At 33.7% G+C, this 24,298-nt stretch overlaps 1 long non-coding RNA gene across 1 annotated transcript in view; it reads left to right on the forward strand.

Annotated features, from left to right (window-relative positions):
- Window positions 1-10,997: 10,997 nt before the first annotated feature.
- LOC116421092 overlaps window positions 10,998-24,298 on the forward strand; it is a 42,661-nt gene continuing 29,360 nt past the window's right edge. The window contains exons 1-2 of the long non-coding RNA XR_004231409.1: window positions 10,998-11,071; window positions 14,356-14,503. This is a non-coding gene — a long non-coding RNA (uncharacterized LOC116421092). The remainder of the gene's footprint in view (window positions 11,072-14,355; window positions 14,504-24,298) is intronic.

Consider the following 24,298-nt stretch of genomic DNA (forward strand, 5'->3'; position numbering starts at 1 on the left):
TAAACTATCCTATGTTCCTCTAATTTATTAATAATTTCATTCTTTTTACTGGTCTGAACCCTTTTGGCCTTATCTTTGTACGGCGTTAAGTATGGATCAATCCTAGTTTCTATATTAGTTTAATTTTCCCACAATTTTATCAAACAGTAAAGTTCTTATCCCAAAAGCTGGGATCTTTGGGTTTTCAAAGATGGTTTATATTTTTGACTGTTTTTATCCTGAACCTAATCTATTCCACTGATCAACAATCTTTCCAGCCAATCCAAATAGTTTTGGTAACTGCTGCTCTATGTAAGTTTTAGATCTGGTACCTCCACCATCATTTGATGTTTTCATTAATTCCCTTAAATTCGACCTTTTGTTTTCCAAGAACTTTTTTTTATTTTTCTGGTCATTAAAATAGTTTTTTGGTCTGATTGGTATACCTAAATAAATAGATTAGTTTGGTAATTTGTCATCTTTATTATTTTGCTCGCCCTATCCAAGAGCATTTAATATTTTCAATTGGGTTGATCAGACTTAATTTGTGTTAAAAGTGGTTGTTAATTTTGCCTAAAGTTTCTGATTTTCCTTGGTAGATTCCTAAATATTTTATATTATCAGTATTAAAATGGAATTTTCCAACTCTGACTGTTGGATTTTTTATGATATATAGAACTGATGACTTATTGGGTTTATTTTATAACCACCACTTTGCTAAAAGGTATTATTTCTAAAACTTTTAGAGAATCTCTGGGGTTCCTAAATCCATCATGTCATCCAAAGAGTGATAATTGGCTTCCTCATTGCCCTTTCTTATTCCTTTAATCTCTTTCTCGCTTTTTGTAAGCTAGTGTTTCTAATAAATATTAAATGCGGTGATAGTGGGAACCTTGTTTCCTCAGTCTTATTGGGAATGGTTTGCGTTTGTTCCATTACATATGATGCTTACTGATGGTTTAAATAGTGCTGCTGTTATTTTGAAAAAGTCCATTTTTCCTTACTCTCAAGTGTTTTAATAGGAATGGATGTTGGATTTATCAAATGCTTTTTCTGCATCTATTGGTGATCATATGGTTTGTTTTTGGTTATTGACATGGCCAAATTTTTGATAGTTTTCCTTATTGAACCAGCCGCATTCCTGGTATAAATCCTACTTATCTGTGTATTATCTTGGAATAATTTTTGTATCTTTTGCTTTCTTATTTAAGATTTTAGCATCAATATTCATAGGGAGATTGGTCTATAATTTTCTTTCTCTGGCCTACCTGGTTTAGGATCATAATTCTGTTCTGAAGGGAATTTGGTGGACTCCTTCTTCCCTATTTTATCAAATAATTTTATAGATTGGGCCCAATTGTTCTTTAAATGTTTGGTAAAATTCCCAATATACCATCTGGCCTGGGGATTTTTTTGGGGTTGTTTATCCTTTTTTCTATTTTTTTCTGAAATGGGACTATTCAACAATTTACTTCTTCCTCTTTAGTCTGGGAATCTTTTTTGGGAAGTTCATTTCCCTTGGTTTAAATTTATTGGCATGTTGGAAAAATAACTCCTTATTATTTCTCAATTTCCTCTTCATTGGTGGAAAGTTCTCCTTTTTTTTTGACTTAATTTCATTTTCCTCCCTCCTTTTTCTAATCAGATTTCAAAACTTATCTATTTTATTGCTTTTTCAAGAACCAACTCTTAGTTTTTATTAATTAGCTCAATAGTTTTTTTTTCAAATTTTTTTCTCCTTTTAATTTTAAATTTCAATTTAGTATTTGATTGGGGTTTTTTAATTTGGTCTTTTAGTTTTTTTAGTTAACCCAATTCTTAATCTTTCTTTTTTTTTTATTCAAGTAAGCCTCTAAGGATATAAAATTCCCTCTTAAACCCTTTGGCTGCATCCCAAAAAGGTATGATGTTCATCATTGTCTTATCTTAGTGAAATTTTTATCTATAATTTGCTCTTCAATCTTCAAAGATGAGATTGTTTGTTTCCAATTACTTTTGGTCCTATTTCCCCTAACTTTTTTGTTGAATTAGTTTTTTGCATCATGATCTAAAAGCATTTACTATTTCTGTTTTCCTTTAATTAAAGGGTCTTTATGTCTAAATATGGTCAATTTTGAATGGTTCCATGAACTGCTGGGAAAATTTTCTTCTATTCCATTCAATTTTCTCAAAGATCCCAACCTAATTTTTCAATATTTATTTACTTCTTTAATTTCTTTCTTTTTGTTTGTGGTTTGTTTGTCTAATTTCGGGAGTGCAAGGTTGAGATCTCCCTACTATTACAGTTTTGTTTCTATTTCTTCTTTTAACTCTCTTCTTCTCCTTTAGGAAGTTAGTGCCATCCATGGTATATATGTTTTATTGATATTCTTCGTTGTTTATCTACCCTTTAGCAGGATGTGTTTCCTTCCTTATCTCTTTTAATTAGATCAATTTTTACTTTTGCTTGATTGAGATAAGGATTGCCCCTATTTTTGCTCCCTGACATTGATTTTCTCAAACCTTTTCTTTTACTCTATATGCATCCCCCTCTTTAGATTGTTTCTTTAAACAACATATTGTAGGGTTCGACTTTGATCCATTCTATCCCTCCTCTTTATGGGAGTTCATCCCATTACATTTACGGTTAAATTACTAAATCTTTTTCCTGCCTCCTAAAACCCCGATTGTCTTTACTTATTCTTCCTACCCTTTCCCCTTTTAAACTTATGTACCCCCTCTTTCATACTTATCCTCTTTATAATTCCTCCCCCCCTTTGGTCTTTCCCCTTCTTCCCTTATTTCTTTTTTCTTTTCCTTTTCCCTCCCCGTTTTAATGGGCGAGAAAATTTTCTCTAAAACAAATGCCAATTTTTTTCTTTGGCCCTCAGGGGGAATTCACTGTTCCTCCCCTCTCTAAATTCCCTCAGATTGATAAATTTCTTTAGCCTCTTTGTGGATTGGTTTCCCTCTTTTTATCCCTCCTTCCCACCTTTTCTGCCTCATCCCTTTTCCCTATCTACTTCCCTTTTTCATGTTATATGTACAATCAAATTTAATGTATTCTTTTGTATATCCACAACAAAATACAATTCTCAAGATTATTTTTTCCTTTTCTGCATCTCTTGGGTTCTATGCTTGGAGATCAAATTTTTTTTTAGTTCTGGTTTCTTGAAAAATGGAACATTTGTTTCATTAAATGTCCATTTCTTCCTGGGAAAATTAAACAGCTGGGTAGTTTATTCGGCTGCATCTCAAGTTCTTGTGCCTTTTGAATATCATTTCCAGGCCCTTCTTTCCTTTAATTAAGGGCAGCCAGATCTTGGGTGATCCTTATTGTGGCACCTCTATTTAAATGGTTTTTTTGGCTGCTTGTAAAATTTTTTCCTTAATCTTAGTTCTAAATTTGGCCACAATATTTTGGGGTTTTTTTTTAGGTTTCTTTCAGAATTTCGATGAATTCTTTCAAGGCCTATTTTACCTTCTGTTCAATAATCTGGGCAGTTCTTTTGATTTCTTTGGAAAATAGTATCTGGCTCGTTTTTCATCATAGTTTCGGAAAGTCCAATAATCCTCGATTATCTCTCCTAGATCTATTTTCCAAGTCTGTCGTTTTGAAATTAGAAATTGTGGTTTTCCAGTTTGTCATTTTTTTGTTTTTGTTTGATTCTTGCTGTCTCATCATTAGTTTCAATTTTTAGTTCTAATTTTTAAAAAAATTATTTTCTTCATTAGCTTTTTTACTTCTTTCTTATGTTATTTGGTTTTGAATGTATTGTTTTGGTCTTGGAATTTTTTTCCATTTCACTAATTTTTTTTTAGTGAATTTTTTCTTTTCAATTCACTAATTTTGTTTCCCTGCACTTCCTGAGAATTTTTTAACTTTTTCCAATTTATTTCAGGAAGTTGTTGCTCTTAAAAGGCTTCTCTTTCCTTTCCCCATTTATCTTCTTTCTCTTTTGAGACTTTTAATGGCCTCTTCTATGAGGGCATTATTTAAAGGAGGAGAGTCTGATCATTTTGCTTTTGGGGTCTCTTCAGGTTTTTGACCTGCCTTTTCTGCATAAAGCTGTCGATTGTTCTTTTCATCTTTTTATTCATGTTTGAAACCTTTGGGGGTCTCCAGGCAAGGGGTTACCAGCTTCCTTTAGAATGGGGAGATTAAACCGATTTCTGGCTCTGAGGATGGGAGTGCTCTTGGGTTTTCCCTTCCCCCAGGAGGGGTTCAGCACTGGCTGACTTCAAACTGCAGAGGGCTGGTGGATTTCGCCCCTGGCTGGGGCAAGTGGTGAAAGTGTCACCCGGGCTGGAGCCTCTTGTGGGACTGTAATTAGAGCTGGCGCAGACCCCGACGCAGACAGCCCAAACTCTGCCCAGCATTTCTGCCTGATGCTTGGCCCTGGAAAACTCTATGGCCCAAGCCGGCTCCCCCCTTTGGATTGGAGGCTAACCCGGGCTGCGTCCTCCCCTGCAGGATCCCTCCCAAGGAAAAGCCCCTTACGCGGGTTGGGGCTGCCTTTCTGAGATCTGCCTTACCCTCGTTTGAGACTCTCCTCGGAACCCTAATTTCTCTCCCCAGTTGCCCGGATCCCCCCCTTTTGGAACCAACCTTTTTGGGAGACTGCAATTTTTTTTTGGTGAGTTGTTCACTTCTTATCTTTCAATTGGATCAAGAATTTTTGAGGCTCATTAATATTGATAAAGAGGGTAAAAAGAGCGAAAGCGGGTTCTCCGCCATCTTGGCTCCCCCTTTCACTTCTTTATGATCTCTTTGGGATATAAGCCCAGTAGTAACACTGCTGGATCAAAGGGTATGTACAGTTTGATAACTTTTTGAGCATAGTTCCAAATTGCTCTCCAGAATGGTTGGGTGTATTCACAGTTCTACCAACAATGTATTAGTGTCCCTGTTTTCCCACATCCCTTCCAACATTCCGCATTATCTTTCCCTGTCATTCTAGCCAATCTGATAGGTGTGTAGTGGTATCTCAGAGTCGTCTTAATTTGCATTTCTCTGATTAATAATGACTTGGAGCATCTTTTCATATGGCTAGAAATAGTTTCAATTTCTTCATCTGAGAATTGTCTGTTCATATCCTTTGACCATTTATCAATTGGAGAGTGGCTTGATTTCTTATAAATTGGAGTCAATTCTCTATATATTTTGGAAAATTCTGCCTCATTTCCAATTGTCCATATACATTTCCATGTCTCCTCTATCCTGGGGGAAAATATTCATATAATATTCACACACCACTTATACTATTTCTCTTCTACTTTTTGTAGCTAAACTAGAAAAGACCATTTAACAATTGGTATCTATACTTTATTTTCTCTCACTCTCTTCTTAATCTTTTACCATTTTTGAAACTTTTCATTCCCCTAAAACTACAGTTTTCAAATTATCTCTTAGTTGTCTAATTCAATGTCCTTTTCTTTTCAATTGTTATTCTCCTTGACTACTCTTCAGTCTTTGACATTATTAACCACGTTGTTAACCATTGTTAACCATCTTTGACCACTCTGTTAGCATTTTTTACACTCTTCTTTCTAGGCTTTCAGGACACCATTCTCTTCTGCTTTTGCTCCACTAATCTGACTGGTCCTCTGTCTCATTTGTTAGATCATCCTCCAGATCATATTCTTCACATATAGGTATCCCTCAGGTTATATTTTAAGTGTTCTCTTTTCTATATATACTTGGTGATCTCATCAGTTTACAATTTTAGTTATCATCTTTGTATTGTATCAACTTTATATCATCTCTGATTCTCATACCTACTTTTTTGACCCAATCTTTCTGCTGATCTCTAATTTCATATCTCCAGCTGCCTTTCAGATATATATTGAATTTCCAGTAGATATATTAAACTCAATTTGCCCAAAACAAACTCATTTTTCCACAAAACATTTCCTGTTCCTATCTTCCTTATTACTGTGAAGGGCAAAACCATCCTCCCAGTCCTTAAGGCTTTCAGCCTAAATGTCAATTTCGCTTCCTCATTGTTTCTCATCCCCTATATTTAAGCTGTTTCCCAGACCTATCAGTTTTACCTTTTGCAACATCTCCTAAATACACCCCTTCCTCTTCTCTCACACTATACCACTTTAATGTAGGCTCTCGTTTTCTTGTATCTAGATTACTAAAATAGCCTACTGGTGAGTCTGGCTGCCTCAAATTTCTCCCTGTCTCAATCTTTTCTCTATTCAGACACTAAACTAATTTTCCCAATGTGCAAGTCTGATCATGTAACCTCCTCCACTCAATAAACTTCAAAGACTTCTTATTGCCTCTGGAAGCAAATACAAAGTTCTCTGCTTGTCATTCAAAGTCCTTTATGTTCCTCGTTTACCTTTCCAGTCTTCTTATACTTTATTCCTGGAAATTTTTTCTTCTCTGGAGTGACACTGGACTCTAGCCTGTGCCAGAAATATTGAACTCTATTTCTTGTCTCTGGGCATTCTTTTTTGCTCCCCTAACCCCATACCGGGGAATGTTTTCTCATCTCCACTTAGGTTACTAATGTTCCTGGCTTTTTTAAAGTCCCAAATAAATCACACATACTCCAGGAAGCCTATCCCAACCTATCTTAATTTCTGTGCCTTTCTTCTATTAATTATTTCCCATTTACTATCCATATACTTTGTTTTGTATATATTTATAATTGACTTTTTCTGGAGGGCAAAAGCTGTTTTTTTTTTTTTAATGGGGGAGCAGGAAATACATTATATACATGTCTGACAAAAATAGATACTTAAAAGTTTATTAAATTAGATTGAATAGAGGTATATTTTAACTTCAAATAGTGTCCAAATCAAGTCTGTGTGAATTCATTCTTTTTTTTTTTTTTGACAAAAATACTTTAGTTTTTGCTATGTTAAACAAACAAGATTAACTTGTCCAGGGTAACCCAGGTAGTATCTGAGATAAGGTTTAAACTCTTGAAGATGAGACTTCCTGATTCCAAGTCCATTATTTTTATCTATTGTGTTACCTAGATGATTTAATATCATAAAGTAAATCCAGTCTATCACCACCATCTCTACCAATAACTATTGCCTTGGGTCATCCAAGTTTTCAATCCTGGAAGTACTCCAAAGAGAATGAGTCAACAATGAAAACCATACCACCAACAAAAACAACAAAAAAAATTTTCTTATGTTTGTGACTCTGTAAAGCATTGGGAATAGAAATTCAAGCAAAAAGAAAAAACAGTACTGACTCTCAAGGAACCTATATTCTAATTGAGTATAACAATATATAAAATAGAGTTGAAAAAGTATCATAAAAAATCCTGTGGAATTGAATCAACAATGTGGTTTGGAAAGGAATGAAGACATTTTTGGCCTTTTCCTCCTCCTAAAATTGGAGGTTTTTGAAGGAAGCAGCTGACATAGGAAGAGGCCTTAGGGAAGGAATAGCTTTTGGGGTGACTAATAGTACTATAAGACTTAGCTTAAGTGGGTGAAAAAGGTTCATATAAAATGATAGCAAGTCCTATGGAAATAAGTCACAGTGTAGTTTGGAGAGGAAATGTGTCCTGAGTTTGTTACCTCTGTGATGGTCATGCTGTAGATATGGAGCTGGTGGTCTCTTTTTATTGTTAAGATTCTACAAGATTAAATAGTTCTAATACTTTAAATTGGTTTGTTTCAAGAGTAGAAATGGGATTTGTACTGATCTACCCATGGGACCTTTCTATTTATTAAATGAGGAATTACTTCTGTGGACATAGACTTTTAAATTTGTATCTTTCAAGATAAAAAAAAAAAAAAAAACAGACCTAGTCAAACACTAAGAATGGTTGCCAGCAAAAAACTGTTACAGGGCAGATTATATAGAAGATATAAATTCCAGTGTAAAATGGACAAAGTGACTTCCTATCTGAACTGAAATATTGGTGTTATAGATATTCTCTAGTAGGAATATTTACAAGAAGTACATGACCACTGATCTTAGGTGGCCTCAGATTAATTCATAAGTTCATGTCACTGCTATATTTATGAAGAATCATGGGAATCAGTTACAGAGTAAAGGAAAAAGATGTGACTATATTTGCCTGTTGCCTATATTTTAAGAAAATGTATGTCTAGTCATATAAGGTAAACAAACAAAGACAAGGACATCTCTGTCCATTTAAATGATTTATCTAAATCAATACGTGGAAGAAAGTAATTCTTGTAGCTATCCCAAAGCTTGATTAATGAATTTTACTCTCTAATCTTAAAAGTTGCCATGTTTTACAAATTTTGTGGTTCTGAATTTATCAAGAGAGAGAGAGATCTGAAATCAGATTCTATGTTTAGTTTATGACTTCAAAATTATTAGACATAGGGGGAAAGTAACAAAGCAAATATATTTTAATTGGTTTACATATTTAAAATACATTGTTGACATTTTAGGTCTAAAATACCACAAATGGATATAATAAATGCAAAGACTAAATTTGAAACTTTTAGGAAATGAAAACTTTGGAAATATGACCCCACAGAAATGGAATAAAGTTAGAAGACACAAAACTGTTATTTCAAATGGCCCACAACTAATAAACTCATAGTCAGAGTTCCTTTTCCTTACTCCCTGTTTAATTTAAAACAAAGTCAAAAAGGAAACCCAATTTTTTTCAAATCCTCCACTAGGCTCTTCATAATTATCAGCACTTGAAATTTTATCTAAGACTTTATAAAGATTGCATTAACATAAAATGTTGTGTTCTTCTGATTTAATATATTCTTTGAGAAGAAAAAATATTCAGGGAAACTAAGGGTTCGGAGATGAAATTATTACCTGCCAGGTGACAAACAGTACTCTAAGCTGATGAGAAATGTTTTTTTTTTAAAAAATGAAAATGACTGATTTTGAGTTGACACTCAACCCTTTTTTCTAAAATTTTGTAAAATTCAAATTGAATATCCACTATTAAAGTAATAGTGCTAGTTGAATTGTGGTAAATTGCAAATCCCAAATTAATTTGTTCTATTTTCAATGTTAGTGCATTATTACATTTTGTTATATCATGTTGGGCTCCATGATTCCACACAAGTATGATTGCTTAAACTAAAAAGATGATTATGCTCCCTGCAATTGCTATTACTTTGGAGTACAGGGCTGGTATGTGAAGGAAAGAAGTGTTTTCCTGATTACAGCAAGGCATTTTGTAAACTATAATCCAACACATCACAGTACAGAGGATCATTCACCTCACTTAGTCCCATTACACTCCTTATAAATTATTCTCCTTTGTATTAGAATGATCCCATCACTTCCTTGTGTTTCAAATCAAAAGACATCTCTTATATGGTAGAGGAGTGAGGTAGAAATGAGAAGGGATCTAATTGTTCTAAAATTAAATGACAGTACTCACAAAGGTAATGACATGCAGCTCTTCTCAAATAAGTATCACTAACATTTCCATAATGCCTTCTTCACAAGGACCATACAAAGGAGGGAACATATTTTTCTTCATCCTAATTTCATAGATGAACAAACTGAAGGTCAAAGATGTGAAATGTATTACTTATAGATAATATGTCTAGCTATGATTTTTTTTTCTTTTTATCTTTTGAAACCAATAGTTAATAATAGTCACTTAGCTATTAGTGTCTACTTTGTGCCTGGCATTGTACTAAGGGCTGGAAATACAAACACACACACACACACAAACACACACACACACACAAACACAAACACAGAAAGATAGTTCTCATCCTCAAGGAGCTCATAATCCAATTAGAAGAGAGTACACAAAAAGGAACTGAAAGAAGGAAGAAAGGGAAGTATCCAAAGTGGGAGCATAGTGGAGAAGTCAGAGAAATGCTAAAATAATACACTGATACTCCTTTATTTCAGGCGGCCCAAGAATCTTATTGTAAATATCATGGGGCTGCTAGAGCTTTACTTTGCAATTTGGGATAACAAAAGAGGAAGTTAGGAGCATAGTAAAAGCCTGTACTTCTTGCCTTCCTTTCCACACTCCTATGCTCCCTCCAGGGAAGAACCCTCGTGGTTTAAGACCTCATGAAATTTGGCAAATGGATGTGACCCATTATAAATCTTTTGGTCATCTGTCTTTTATCCATCTTGTGGTAGACACTTTTTCAAGATTCACTTTTGCAATACCAGCAGCAAAAGAGACAGCCCAAGTGGTCACTGAATTCCTTATATAAGATTTTGCAATTATGGGTGTACCACAAGCAATAAAACCAAATAATGGACCTGCATATATTTCTAAACATTTTGCACACTTTTGTGCATAGTATCAGATTTTACACACCACTGGCATATTCTTTAATTCTCAAGGACAGACAATAGTAGAGAGGAGAAACGGAGATATCAAGACACTCCTCCAAAATAAAAAAAATAAATGAATAAAAGAGAGAGGGAACCACAGGTAACCCAAGAGAACTTCTAAATTTAGCTCTTTACACTATTAACATTTTGATTTTTGACAAAGATGCACTGGCTCTGCCAGACAGGTTTTACAACCCACTGGAAGGGCAGTGTCCAGTGTGAACAGCTCCACTGTCTTTAGATAATTGCCAGGTGATATGGAGAGATTCAGAAAATGGTAAATGAAAGGGACCAGATAGGTTAACTGTTTGGGGGAGGTTTGCTTATATCTCTACAGATGAAGAAGGAATCAGAAGGGTGCCACCGAGCTATATTCGTCTTGTCCATTGGAGAGAGATGGAACAGATCCTTGACACAAAGGAGAAGACCCAAGAAACAGAAGGTGGTTCCATCGCTGACTGTGCCCACAACTGATAGTGCATGGCAGTTACGGCAAGTGACTCATGAACATCAAAAATTATTAATAAGACTGTTGTAGTATTTCAAAACTTGCAGGAATCATTGGATTCCCTGACACATGAAGTAATAGCCAATAGATTGGTCAAAACCAAGACTATATTTTGGCTGTTGAAGCAGGTGTTGATTGTTATTTATATACTCTACTTCTAGGAATTAAGAACATGTATAACTCCTCATGTTGACTCATGTTGTTTGTTACATCACTACTAGTCTGTGTTGCTATGTGCTTGTGTAATACCTTCCATGCTGATGGATTTATGTATACCTGTTTCAAGTAAGACTCTTCAGTCCAGAGGAACTCTGGTAATAATATCTGCTTTGGTGTTTTCAACTTCCTGAGAAGTCAGGGAGGGTGTGATCACCTTTTCTTTTGGTGTTTTCACCTCTCTTCTTGAGATGTCAGGGAGGGTGTGACTACCTGTGTTCTAAAACAAAAGAAAGCTGGAGATGTAGAGGGCTGAAACTCTGGAGAAGTATACTTGAAACAAGGTGTTAACTCAGTGTAATTGATGATATAATGGTTCTTTAGTTCGCATATACACTTAGTATTTAGTGTGGTGATACAATAGTTCTCTAGTTCACACATATTCAGCATGCTGTAATGATGTAGTTGTAGTAAGGTATATAAGGGCTGAGAAGGACTGAAAATGATTCATTCCATTTTGGACCAGCTTCCTGGTGGCTCTTGTGCATTCATCGCTTCTCTACCTAAAGTGGACACCTGAAGGACCTCTAGAAAGCTAGCCTGAACATTATAACCAAGGTAGAAAATAATGAGATGTCTACATAGAGATCTCTTCTTTTATGGTGTATTTCGAATTTATTGTTCCATTCTCCAATCAGAGAGGCAGAGAGTCATGATGAGTACAAAGGCTGATTCAATCTTGCAGGAATATGAAGTTTCCCTAATAACAGGTTTTCTGAAGCTTGGTGGAAAGTTCTCAAAGTAATTTTTTGTTTAGATGGGAAATGATTTGGGGGTTCAAGATGAGTGGACTTTACCCAACCTTAGAAAAGGATCTTAACTAATGTTTAATAATATCTTAAAACATTATAAACATGAAATGAATGAGCTGTTAAAGTCCTCAAGTATATAAACATTAGATTTGTATTTATATAACACTAAGATTTAAAAATTTATGTACATTTTCTCACACAACTTTCAGAACAAGCTTATGAATTCTATGCTATTATTGTTCCCATTTCATAGATAAGGAAAATAATGCTGCAAGAGACTACGTGATTGGATGAGTCACAGATATAATATATGATAAAGGCATAAATTGTTCTCATGCATTTTTATTTCATACTTAGTACTCTGCCCATCACACCACAGTTCCTCCATATAAAAGTGCTTGCTCAGCTAAATAAGAGACTTAAAGACTGATAATTAGCTTTTAAAATGATTATTATACAAATTGAGTCTCTAATATCTATGGTTCTTTCATATCCTTATTAGTAGAAAGTTGCCTAATAACAATAATAGCAGCTTACATTTATATAGCAAATGTTCTCATACTGACTTCTTTTCTCAAGGGATAAGAAGGCTTATTTTGACCAAATTAAAAATTCACTTAAAATTCATGTATTCTAAATTCCAGACAAAACACTAACCTTTTGGTGTTTGGTTTTAACTTTGGCAAACATAACTTCCTGCTCTAAGTGGGAAAAAAGTTTTAAAATGTTAATTAAAAGACTCAGAGAGCTTCAGTCAAAAATTAGTCCTGACTTTAAGCTTCTGTTACCCATAAAGTGATAAATTGGATTAGATTAAGAAACATATGGATTAAATGTTTCCATAAAATTTATAGGGAAATTAAATACTAGTAGTGATATTAATTAGAAAAAAGATTTGGAAAATTAACTTTGAAAGATTTGGAAAATTAACTTTGATTTTGGTTCAAATGGGAAAGAATAAAATTTCTTCTGATTGGAAATTGTATTGTGCTATTTGAATGAAAGTCCTGATAAGGTGCATAGCACAAAGAAAGAAATCATTTTTGCAGTCCAATTATCATTGTCAGGCTTAAGCAGACTTCTACCCTGACCATTTAAATCCTAACCATACAACAAGACAATAAATATTCCATTGGAATACAAATTTTACCTGCTGTATGGCAACAAGAAGCTATTTTGATGACTAAACATGATAATTTTACAAATTGTTATTAAGTCCCCTAGAAGTATCTGAGGTCAGGTTTTAATTTAGAAAGATAAGTTTTCTTGACTGCAGTTCAGTGATCTATCCACTGTTCCACCTAGCTAACCAGCATTTATTAATCACCTGTTTAGTGTGTCTGTCCTTATTATAAACATTTTACATTTATTACAATTATTAACTCATTTGAGATGAACAATAATTATAAGAGGTAGGTGCTATCATCTTCATTTTACAGTTGAGTAAATTAAGGTAGATAGAGATGAAAAGACTTTCACAGTCATACAGCAAGTACATTAGCAGCCAGATTTGAATTCAAGTGTTTTTAATACAAGGTCTTGTACTCTATTCACTATGTCATTTGGAGAGGAAGTAGTAGTGGTAATGGACTTACTACAGTTCATAGCAGTGGAAAATCAGGCAGTTGGTGTTCACCAAGAGGCAGATTTTTCATGAAATTTTGGAAGTCCATCAATTTCCAGTGTCTCAAGGGATCTTGAGGTGCAAATCTCCATTTACCCTGTACTAGCAAAGATTGAGAGAAGCACTTTTAAACCTAATATATATATATATATATATATATATATATATATATATATATATATATGTGTGTGTGTGTGTGTGTGTATGTGTGTGTGTGTGTGTGTGTGTGTGTATAATATTCTTTATTTTGGACTGACTACAATAATAAGATGGCCATTGGAAGGAAGTAATTTTTAGGTAGAGCCCTGGTGATGCAGTTGAAAAGGTAGAGACTACATCAGAGACTAAAGAGAAAATGGCCACTCATTGATTCATAATGAGAGAAGGAAAGAGAGGGGGGGGAGAGAGAGAGAGAGAGAGAGAGAGAGAGAGGAGTGGACAGACAGACAGACAGAGACAAACAGACAGACAGACAGAGAGAGACAAAGAGGGATGAAGACAAAGACAGAGAGAAAGAAATAGAAAGGGAGAGACAGACACAGAGAATCACAGAGACAGAGAGACACAGAGACAGAGGAAGACAAAGCCAAAAAAAGAGAGCGAGACAGAGAGGGACAGAGAGAGACAGAGAGAGAGACAGACAGGGATAGGAAGATTTAGAGAGAAACACATGCACACACACACACACACACACACACACACACAGAGAGAGAGAGAGAGAGAGAGAGAGAGAGGGAGGCAGAGAGAGAGAGAGACATTCATAAACCTATATTGAAAGACAGAGAGATGAGGAGAGATAGAGAACTAGCAAGGTAAAGATAGACAGACATAGACAACCAAAGAGAAAGATATAGAGACTGATAGAGACATTTACAGAGGTAAAAGCAGAGAAAGATACATACAGAAAAAGAAGGAGTGCTAGAATAGAAATAATCTGGGTAAATCTTGTTTCTTGGAGGCACTTGGGAACAGTTTGTTTATATTTTTCATTTTTTTTCTGTTTCAGATAGACAATTTGGCCTGGTCATTGGATCAGGGAATACCTTCTATTTGCTGTCACAGTCAGCATAGCCTAACTTTGCACATGTGTGAGAGGGGTGCCATATAGACTGCTGCATGACCCTGAAAACAACCCAGTGAGACAACTTAGACAGGTATTGTTATCTCCTATCTTACAGATAAAGAAATTGATACTGTAGAGAGTTGGAGTGATTTGACCCACAGTCATGCAACTAGTAAATGTGAAAGCCAGACTGCAGTCCAAGGCGATCTATCACAGATTATAGAATATTAATAGAACAAATGCTATATTATTTGTAAAAGTTTCCTTAACTGACCCCAAATTAGAGCTTGAGGGTAAAATTTTATTATTATTGCACATAGCCACATTGCATACAACATAATTTATCCCCCAATGCTAATGGTAATAAAGTTTTGAATAATAACATTCATCTGACATGAAAAGAAAGGAAAATGAGACAATGGTATTGCCCCTAGAGTGCAGTATAACTTGATGCTGTCCTAATATTTCATCTGAAACAAATCATTAGAGTTCTGCCATGATTGGTAATTCTTCCGTACACAGATATGATTTTCTCAAAGGATACTTTGAAGAGGATATAGATCAATATGGATTCATTTTTTTCTTTTAATAGAAAATATTGAAACTATTCCATTATCAGATACCAAGACAGAGAAGGGGTCAGGAAGCTCATGTTTCATCCCATCTGCATGGATCTTTCATACATGATTAAACTTCCAACAGTTCTCAACTTTATGACAGTTGGACTAAAAGGACTTGAATTACTTTTATAGCTTATAATATATGATTGCATACATTTAAGCAATAGGGATAAAATATCAAAAAGAAATTCAGTGTTAAAATTATATAGATATAGAAACAGAGAGAGGGAGGTAGAGAGAGACAGAGAGAAATTGAACTCTGACTGAGTTTATACAAAGTTCTCATATGAGACTAAATCATGGGTGTGTGTTTCAGATAGGGAAGAAGAGAGTGAAACCTTCAAGTTCTGGAAGAGGATTATTTCTTTCTTTCTTTCCTTTCTTCCTTCCTTCCTTCCTTCTTCCCTTCCTCTCTCCCTCCATTCCATTGTCTCTCCCTTCCCATCCTCTCATTTTCCCTACTCTCTCTTTCTTCCTCTCATCCTTTCTTTCTTTCTTTCTTTCTTTCTTCCTTCCTTCCTTTTTACCTTCCTATTTATTTCCATTATGAAGGCTATACTACCACATGTAGCATGGAGGTATCACATGACTTGAAGGGAGACAGAAAAGATACCTTTAGCCTCTTCTCCCATTCTCTTCTTTTAGGAAGACTTTCATTCCTGCCAAGAGGGAAAATAAAAGCTCAGAGTCAGAAATCTGTACCCTCTGTCTCCCTCAGATAACAGAATATCTACATCTTCCTTTAAATATTAATAGTTTAGGGGATATGGTTTTTAGGTTCAAGCTAACATTTGATGGCTGTTTCTTTAATGGAAAAAGGAGGCCACCAAGTTTTGTTTCCCAGTCTTTTCTCTCACCAAATGTCAGTCTTCAATAATAGAACAGGTAGCAAAATAAAAATTAGAGAATGTATACTTATGAGAATATGTAAGTGGTAAATAGAGAATAATGGTGGTCATTCTTTGGGAATGAGGTTTTCCAGTTTAAAGAAAAGAGAGAGACTACTGGGTCTGCATCCCAAAGAGATCATAAAGGAGGGAAAAGGATCCACATGTGCAAAAATGTTTGCAACGGCTCTTTTTCATAGTGGCAAGGAACTGAAAATTGAATGAATGCCCATGAATTATAGAATGGCTGAGTAAGTTATGGTATATGAATGTTATGGAATTTTAATTGTTCTATAAGAAATGATCAGCAGGATGATTTCAGAAAGACCTGGAGAGACTTATATGAACTGATGCTGAGTGAATTGAGCAGAACCGGAGATCATTTTATATGTAAACAGCAAGATAATGTGATGATCAATTGTGATGGGCTTTTTTCAGCAATGAGGTGATTCAGGGTACTTTTTTATTGTTGTTTGCTTGAATTTTGTTTTTGTTTTCTTTCTCATTTATTTTTTTGCTTTTCTGATTTGATTTTTTTTTTTGTGCAGCTTGATAAATGGGGAAATATGTTTGGAATAATTGCACATGTTTAACCTGTATTGGATTACTTGCTGTCTAGGGGAAGAGGGATGGAGAGAAGGTAGGGAGAAAAAATCGGAACACAGAGACAAAGACAGAAAGAGAGAGAGTTAGATATAGAAACAGACAGAGAAAGGTAGAGAGAGAGACAGAGAGAAAGAAACAGAGAGAGAGAGGGAAGGAGAATGAATCCTGAATCTCTGAAGTTTCCTGAAGTCTTTACAATAGCAAGCTAGTGATAGAGATATAATGGAGAATGCCAACTTCTCTCATGTTGGCTTCTTCTCTGAGTCTTTTGCATTAGTAACCTGAAGTGGATTTGACATCTTCCAACTTCTCTCTTTAAACTAGAAGCCAAAAATTTCTGTCAAAGTGGATGAGACTCAAATGACTCTTGAACTCAGAGATCTAAAGAGTGTCTGAAGATGGTATGAAGAAACTTAAAATATCCCCTTTCTCTCATACTTACCAGCTATGACTTATTTTTAACAGTTGCAAGACATTGATCTCTACTAATAAGGAGAAAGTCCCATACCAATAGGCTTTGGGATTGGATTTGTTATCCCTTTCATTCCTTTGTTGTTCAGTTATTTTTTATTGTGTCTAACTTTCCATGAGTCTATTTGTAGTTCTCTTGTGACAATACTGAAGTGTTTTACCATTTCCTTCCCTACCTCATATTAGAGATGAGGAAAAGGACACAAATGGGATTAAGTGATTTACCCAATGTCAGAATGAAGTCTGATTTAAATTTAGGGAAATGACTCTTCCTGACATAAGACCTGAAGCTCTATCTACTGTCTCACCTATTGTCCCTCTTCCTTCCTTCCTTCCTTTTTTTTTTTTTTTATTTTGATCTAATCAACATACCTTTTCCCTCAAGAAAACATTCTCTAGGGCCAAATCTTAAGTCAAAAGAGCTGTTTTCAAGTTCTACTATGAGCTCTCCAGTTGCAGAAAATTAAGTTCATTATATTTCTCCTGTTAAAAATGAAGATAAAAATGCTTTCCTTATGTATCTCACAAATGACAAAATGAATATAGATTTCTTTTTTTGGAAACAGGTGAATTCCATTTATTCCTTTTTTTTAAAATAATAACTTTTTATTGACAGAACCCATGCTAGGGTAATTTTTTACAACATTATCCCTTGCACTCACTTCTTTTCTGATTTTTCCCCTCTCTCCCTCCACCCTTTCCCCTAGATGGCTAGCAGTCCTATATATGTTAAATATGTCACAGTATATCATAGATACAATATATGTGTGCAGAACCAAACAATTCTCTTGTTGAACAGGGAGAATTGGATTCAGAAGGTAGAAATAACCCAGGAAGAAAAACAAAAAATGCAAACAGTTTACATTCATTTCCCAGTGTTCTTTCTTTGGGTGTAGCTGCTTCTGTCCATCATTGATCAATTGAAACTGAGTTAGGTCTCTTTGTCAAAGAAATCCACTTCCATCAGAATACATCTTCATACAGTATCGTTGTTGACGTATATAATGATCTCCTGGTTCTGCTCATTTCACTTAGCATCAGTTCATGTAAGTCTCTCCAAGCCTCTCTGTATTCATCCTGTTGGTCATTTCTTACAGAACAATAATAATGAATATAGATTTATATGTAAATGTTAGCTATTAAGAATTTAACATCAATCTTCATAAGAATAAGATCTTAGAATTTTTTTTGAAACTAAGAAGCCAGTGTTACTCAATAGTATGACATGGCATCCAATTCTGTGCAGTAGGACCTTTATTGGCTTTTAAAAACATTAGCAGTGACCAGAACAAGGAAGAAAAAACAGTATAGTTTTTGCAAAATCACATCCAGAATTTTGTGTTCAGTTATGAGAAATGAATAATGAGAAAAATAGGGAAAAAATGGAATATATCTAAATGACAGTAAAAAAAAAAATTAATGAGACAAGTAGAGTTTAATTCCATATGAGTATTAGTTGAAGGATTTAGGGATATTTAGCCTGGAGAAGTCATGTTTTGAGAGTAAAGCAATATGAATAGCTATCTTTAAATACTTGAAAAAAATTTATATGGAGGGGAAAATAATCTTGCTTCTTTTTATTAATTCCAGAGGAACCAAATAAGATCAATGGGAAGGAATATTTGAGAGGCAGATTTGAGCTCTATATAGATAGAAAACAAAACAAAACAACAAAACAAAACAAAATAACTTCCCAAAAATTATACCAATCTTCAACTGGAACGGGTTAATTGAGATGATAGTCAAGAAACAGTAAGTTTCTATTAGATCCCATGCACTATATGAAGAACTGAGGATACAGAGAAGTTTAAAACACAATACCTGCCCTCTATAACTTCACAATCTAATGAGTCAATCATTGAAAAAAAGTACAGAACAGCAAAGAAGTCACTGGATCATAGAGTATATGGTGAAATATAACGTGTGAGAAGACTAGACAGGTTGGAAGGCTAGTTTAAAGGGCTTTATTTGATCTTAGATGAAATAGGGAAATATTGAAGTTCACTAAGTTAGCTATAATTAAATATTTATAAGTAAAGATTTGGTGGTGGGAGATGTGAGTAACTCTGGAAGGGGACTGTTATTTGACCTTAGTGAAAAACAAATTTAAATCCATCCTCTCTCCTACCCCAGCAATAATTCACTTATTTCTACACAGAGAAACCACTCTCTTTAATGCTGTCTTATTTCACCTTATTTTACTCTTTCAATGCTATATCTTGTGAGGTAAATGAAGAGGAGGATACATAGAGGAATTATAACCTATTCATCCGCAGGTTCTCATTATTATAAAGGGAAATTTATTAGTACTCCACTTATACAAAATCTCTATTGTTTCATTATTTTCCATATAATCCATATATTGTTGTTCTTGTTGCTGCTTTTGCTCCTGGGCCACAGCAGTTGGACTTATATTCTACAATAGCCAATGAATAAGCCATTATTCTTTTTTTCTCGTATATATATATATATATATATATATATATATATATATATATGTATATATATACATATACATATATATGTCCTTTTCATTTTCAATAGAAAATTTTGACTAGAATAGACATAAATATTCCTCCATAGCATTTACCCCTTCAAATAATCCATCCTTTTTTTGAAGTTTCCTGTATTTGTGGAGAACAACATCATTCTTCAATTCTCCCAGGTCCTTAAACCCCTCATTACTCATGTCTCCTTGTCCATGTTAATCATATCAACCAAACTTGGTATCTTTAAAGATAACAACTATATCTTAATTGTTAAATCTAATGGTCTTTTCTCAATTTTCATCCCTCTTAACCTCTGCAGCATTCAATACAATTGATTATCCCCATCTGCTAGATCCTCTCCCTCTAAACAATTTGTCTTTTTTTCCCAAAACATTGAAAAATTTTTGAGTCTCATTTTCTGGAGTATCATTTATATCCCACTCCATTTCCTTAAGGCTTTGCTCTCTCTGCAGATTTTCTCACTTGGTGACTTTATCAGATCTTATGGGTTTAATTATTTGCTTTCATCAGATCCTAGGGGCTTAATTTTTGTCATCTCTAATACTCTAAACTCCATCCTGAGACCTTGGGATTTTTATTGGTGTGCATCAGTCTTATTAAACAAAAAACTCACACTTATCATGTCACTCTTTTGACATCTTTATATCTTCCATTAACTTTCTGTTTTCCAACCCTAGTTTGGAGAAAAATAATGAAATCAATATTACCAAATGCTACTTTGTGGCTAGCATTCCCTTACGCGCTTTGTCCACTTCTATTTAAATGAAAGCTCTCTGTGGGCAGCAACTGTTTTGCTTGTTTATTATATTTGTCTTCATAGTTATTCTATACTTGCTTCATTCATATCATGGAGTCTAAACCCTTAAGGAATGCTTTTCATTCCATTCTAATCTATGATCACTGATTTTTGTAACCAATCTTAATATGTCCCCAGATTTCACATCACTAATAGCTCATTATGAATATTATGTTTCCATATCTCAAATCCAAAATGTTTAGAACCAAAATAATTATCTTCTTTCTCAAAGTTATCCCACTTTTAAATACCCTTCTTTCTTTGAATGACACAAACATGCTTTTAATCAGCTGGGATTTTACAATCTTGGTATGATTTTTGACTTCTAATTTCCCTGCATATAGATATCCAATCAATTTGTAGATCTTGTTAATTCAAATTCTGCAGTCTATTATATGACATCCTCTTTTTTTTTACATGCATATCTGCAAGCCCAGTTGAATCCATCATAAGGTTATCTAAACTATTTCAACATCATTCTATTCATTGCTATCCATCCTACACAAAGCTACAAAAATGGGTTTTCTAAATTTAATAGTTCTGATCATGTTCCTCCTCATCCAAGAAATATTACAGTCTCCTTATCAATTCTGGAATTAATTCCCTTTTTAGTTTTTGAAGACATTTAAAAATTCATATTTATAAGTTGTATAATATAAACAATTACTGATCCATTGTGAAAATCATGGAGTCAAATTTTTTTGGGGGGATCATCAAAAAGTTTGGAAGCCATTTTTATAGAAGATCAATTCTCAGGTATGAATAAATTATCTCTAATATTTACATGGGTTCTATAATTCTTCTCTTCTTCTTCCTCCTCCTCCAATTCTCCTCCTCTTTCTTCTTTTTCTTCTCCCCACTAATGCCTGCCCCAAAGCCTAAACAAAGGTTAATTTAGTGAATGGCCATTTCTGGTCTATATATCTTTTTCCAAGTTCTGATTATTATTTTATCAATTTCTCAGAAATAAGTTAGATGTTTTCCACATAGCATATATATTGAGTTCCAAATGCCAGGATGGGATCAGGACCAATTTACTCATTTGATTTTCATTTTTGTTTGGTTTTGTCTTAATAAAAATAATTATTGGATTTTTATGTCTTTTTCTATGCGTTTAACTGAACCAATTTTAATCAAGTAGAAAATAGGGGAAAGAATGGCGAAAAAATATTAAAATGTTTCAGAATTGATTTGATAATTAGAAAAGCATGTTCAGTCCATCTTCAAATGGGGTGGGTTTTTATATTTATTGTTTCTATATATTCCATAACAACATTTCTGGTATGGCAGAATTGTACAAAAACTGTTAAAAAATCTTGTTGCTTTCTATTTATTTTAGGTACCTGATAATATTGACTCTTGCTCTTCTCTATGGCCCTGAATGTGCCACATTGATGTAAATAGTATAAATTACTCCAAATATCTGTTCCCTTGAGTGAAAAAAGGCACTGTGACATCATGTATACCATCATGTAGGACCATCAAATGCATTCGGAAGCTGATTAAAATTTATGGAAAAGAATTAGTGATAAAAGGATTTAATTGAAAGTTTATTGAAAGTAATTGAAATTAATGAAAGCTATTGATAGAAGAAGGATTAATTAAATTAGGAGAGAAGAAACTGCTTTTAATTGGGCTTTAATTGGCTACTACTAAAATTGAATGGAATTCAATAGAAAAATTGGTGGACTTTCTGTTGATTTTAAGAGATTGATATTGTCATCATTCAAAAGAAGCTATAATCCCTGAGAGATGATCATTGATGTCCTGGATAGGTAAAAATTTACATGTTTTGTTTGTTTAATTGTAATAGATATGGAACAACATTAACATATGAAATGCTTTTTGGAACATTCACATTTTGAAGAAAAGATCCAGAAACCAATGAATACAGTAATTGAATATATTTTATATATGTATATGAGAACAATATATGTATTCATTGTTGTTGCTGTTAAATTGTTCAGTCATGTCTAATTCTTTGTGACCCCATAAACTATTATACTACAGACCCTTCTATTCTCTATTATCTCTTAAGATCTATGCAAGTGTATATTTATTGTTTTCATGATATTATGTATTCATCACAGAAGATGTGATGAATAGATTTTTTTGCCTTTTTTCCTTTTGCCTTCAATTTTTCCATGACGAAAATATTTTTCAGTGAGTCTCATATTTTCATTATTTTATGGAAATAGTCAAGATTCAGCTTCAGTATTTGGCTTTCTGATGAAGAATCTAAATTAATTTCTTTAAGTATTGACTTATTTGGTCCCCTTACTGTCCAAGGGACTCATATTCTTATATGTATACATATCTGCCCACGCATACACACACATGTACATAAGGCCTCCCACCTTACCTGCCACCTACTGCCTTTTATTCCTACATGTGTAATGATGCAGAACTAAAAACATTTCTCCTTCAAGAGCCCCCAAATCTTTATTTATAGATATTCCTCTTGAATTATATAGCTCAAAGAATTTCTATTTGTTACCTCAATTTCTATTCCTCTTATACCAATACTACCACTAGAGAGGTAAGGCTACTGCCAGAATCTCAATTTGATCATTCCCTTGTAGATTTCAAAAATACTCCTGTAACAATTATCCACTCATTCTTCTAGTTATTTAATATTATTGAATAAATTCCTCATGAGGCCTAAGGACACGAACCAAAGACATTTGCTAAGAAGCAGACAAAATCCCTTCTTTCTTATTAACTAAAATTTTAGTGGTAAGATGATGTGTACACAAAAACTCCAAATAACTACCAAAAATTTTTATTATGTGAATTATAAAGACATTAATAAATAAGCTTGATAAATGATCATTGAAAAAAATCAACAAGCAAATCAATTAATGAGTTCAATAGGAGTGGACATAATTGTTAAGTTTTAATTTCTGGACTAACCATACTTCACTGATGAAGTGATGAGTTTGAAGAAACAGATAGAAATAATGAATTATATAGCAAATTCCCCTATTTAATTTAATAAATTTCACTTATTTCTTAATATAAAATATAAAAAATGATATGTTTGGTATTGAAAGCATTTTATAACCTATATACATCATCATTACATTTCCAATTCTTTTACACTTTACATAATGCCAGGTACTATTAGCACTGGTCTCCTTGAAGTCCCTCAAACAAAATATTCCATGTCCTAACTCATGACACTTTCACTGGCTGTTCCCCATGCTCAGAATAATCTCTTCATCTCACTTCCTGTCTTTGCTGGCATCCTTTAAGTTCCATTTAAATTCCCATATTCTTTAAGAATTATTTTTGCAATATCTCTTAATTCTACAATTTCTTTCTATTGATTATTTCCTGTTTATTCTATATAGAACTTGTTTATACATAAGTATTTGCATGCCCATTAGACTGTGAGGATAAGGATTGTTTTTTGCCTTCCTTTGAATCTCCAGTACTTATTACAATGCCTGGCAGAAAGATGACACAATGAAATACCTAACTACTTACTTTTATTCAGGGAAATTCCTTTTATTTTTATTGTGTTTATTGTTCTTCTGATTTTGCATAGATAGATATGGGAAGAATAGATGGTTTCTAAATATGATATCAATATTTATATTTAAAATAATGTTGGTTGCTATATCAAATATTATAATAGCTAATAAAAATGTATCTTTTAACCAGGATGGTCAAGGATTGATTTTTTAAGCCTAAAAGGATAATTAGAATTTGGATACATAAGAAGGAGTTATGGCATTATAGACAGTTTTAAAATGTGAACAAAGCACTGGAAATAGTTAAAATTACATATGTATTAAAAGAATGTGATTAGACCTGATTATATATATTATAGAACTTATATCAGTATGTAATGGGAAATTGTGGAAGGTAGAAAGGAGTTTAATAATGAGAATTTTTAGTGTCAGGATGATAATCATGTTACTGGGATTTCTGCTATGCCCTTTCTATGGGATTTCTCTTTTCCTGAATTCTTCTTTTAGGAAACTGTTATCC

Source organism: Sarcophilus harrisii, chromosome 2 (genome assembly GCF_902635505.1).
Source record: "Sarcophilus harrisii chromosome 2, mSarHar1.11, whole genome shotgun sequence".
In the NCBI taxonomy this organism is placed as follows: Eukaryota; Metazoa; Chordata; class Mammalia; order Dasyuromorphia; family Dasyuridae; genus Sarcophilus; species Sarcophilus harrisii.